The sequence below is a fragment of the Gossypium arboreum genome, chromosome 3 (genome assembly GCF_025698485.1).
Source record: "Gossypium arboreum isolate Shixiya-1 chromosome 3, ASM2569848v2, whole genome shotgun sequence".
NCBI lineage: Eukaryota > Viridiplantae > Streptophyta > Magnoliopsida > Malvales > Malvaceae > Gossypium > Gossypium arboreum.
Genome location: NC_069072.1, coordinates 52,666,178 through 52,668,698, shown reverse-complemented (window position 1 = coordinate 52,668,698; position 2,521 = coordinate 52,666,178).

Sequence of the window (2,521 nt, the reverse complement as noted above, 5' to 3'; positions counted from 1 at the left end):
CAAGGATCTCAAAAAACATAAAAATCATTAAAAACGGGGCTAGAACGGACTTACAATTGAGCTTGGAAGATGAACAAACCCTAGCTTTGGTTCCCCTTTGAAATTTTTGGCCAACGGTAGAAGATGAGAAAAAATTAGCTTTTAATTTGATTTTTAATTCATTTATTAGCCAAATGACCAAAATGCCCCTAACATAAAACATGAAATTTCTCTTACCTCATGTCCATTTTTGTCCACTAACTTGAAAAATGGCTAATTACCTTCTAAGAACCTTCAATTTAAAATTTCATAACAATTTGACACCTCTAGTATGTATAAATCAATTTTGCACTTTTTACAATTTAATCCTTTTGACTATATTGAGTGCCCAAACGTCAAAATTTTCGAACGAAATTTTCACAAAATCATTCAATAAAATTGTAGTCAAATAAAAATAAGTTTTTCTACGTAGGATTTGTGGTCCCGAAACCACTGTTCTGACTAGCCCAAAATTGGGTTGTTACATTCATATTAGAGGTGTGTGCATAATGCTAACTATCCGCAAATCCTAGTCAAGCATATACTCATCACATATAACCACATCACACAATTAAGCACATCATAACACATGTAATCTTTTTTATGAAATAATCAAAGCTCAAGTAAGAACACTTACTTCTAGGACTTAGATTAGATGGTTTGATTATCTAAGCCCTTTTTAACTCACTATTTTGTGCATTAATTATAGCACATAAGACCACTCAACTTAGAAACTTGCTTCAACAACAATGCTCAAGTAAGCTTTTGCTTACCTTTGTCCTTATTGGTGGAGGTTCCCAAGTGTGTTGGCACTTTACATATACATCAAAAACAATACAAAGGCATTACAAATAGCAACAAACACAATTTAAGTCATTCAAAAATCTAGACCAAAGCCTTTAAACCTCTATATCGCAAGCTTAACTCGTTTTGTCGAAATAAAGATTTAACCACTCAAATCTCATTACTAAGCCCTAATTTTGATCTTAATCATCCTAAATATAATCTAATTATAAATTTAGATATTCAATTTTTTCCAATTACACAGATCTTATTTTTCCAGAAATATCAAGCTTATGCAATCATTAGAAAGAGAAAAATGTTTGATTTGTTAAAATTTCTCAAGGATTTGTTAAATTAAGTTTAAAAACCTTTTAATTAGACCAAAATGAGCTAGAAATCACTTTAAAATAGAAGTTTAGCTTAGAAATTCGAGAGCCACCATTTTTAAGCAAAAAGTTAACTTAAAATCAAGTGATCTATTGTAATCTTGAGTAAATCATTTAAAACTCAAATTGAAATAACAAGTCACTTTGTATAATCATAAAAACTTAGAATCTCACGTTCATTTGACAAAATCAATGAGTTATGGAGCTAATTCAAGCTAAAACGTGTGAAGAACTATGATGAAATTGAAGGAGAAAAAGTGAGTTTTCTTTAAATTTGAGAGAGAATTTTGTGTTTGGAGATCTTGATAATAAGAAAAGGATAAACTAATTTCGGGAGAAAAGCATTAATTTGGTGTTTGACAAATTTTTGAATGATGGGTTAAATGGGAGGGAAAGTGACAATTGGTGGTTTCAATAACCAATAAAAATTTAGCAATTGGGCCCTTTGACCACCTAAAATATTATACATTTTCCAATTTGGTCCTTGTTTTTCAATTAAAGCCATTTTGTAAATTATTTTAAATTTGATCTCATTTTTAAAATCTGTTTAAACCAAATTAATTCATGGACACTTAATTTTAATTTCTTAACCTAAAATTTATAATTCTAATTATCTTAATAATATATTTTATTATTCCTAGATATTTAATTAACTAACCTAATGTGATCCCAAGTCCAAGTTGCAAGGAAGGATTTGGAGGGCTTGTGCAACAACATCAGAATCAAGTCCAAACTACCCATGCCAAAGTTGGGTTGTAACAGCACTATTTTGGGCCTAGTCGGAACAGTGGTTTTGAAACCACTATTCCAAGTCCAAAGAAGAATATTTTGATGTTATTTTATGTGATATAGCATGTTTATAAAGGTGCATGAAAATTTTGGTATATTAATTTTAGCGATTTCTAGTAGAGTTTCGAAAAAAGACTAAATCGCGTAAAAGGTAAAAGTTGTGTTTTAAAGCTTAAAGTTGTTAAATTGCTTTGTATCTTAAATTGGAAGTCTTTAAAGTGAAATTATACCATTGAAAGTGTGATGGCTGACCAAGGGAGACAAGATTGGTCAAAAAGCCAAAATTTATGGGATATTAGGTGACCTTTTGGTAATAAAATAAAATAAAGAAAAAGTTGTCATTTTCTTTCATTTTTCATCTTCTCTTTCACCAAAAATGGCAGCAACATGGGGGTTTGAGAGCTGGAAAATTTCAGCTACATATTTCCCTAGTAAGTAAGTGTTTTTAATGCCTTTTCTTGATAATTTTTACATTTTTAGAACCCCTAAAGCATGAGCTTTCAAAAAAGGGACTATTTTGCAAAATGATTAAGAGTCTAGGTTTT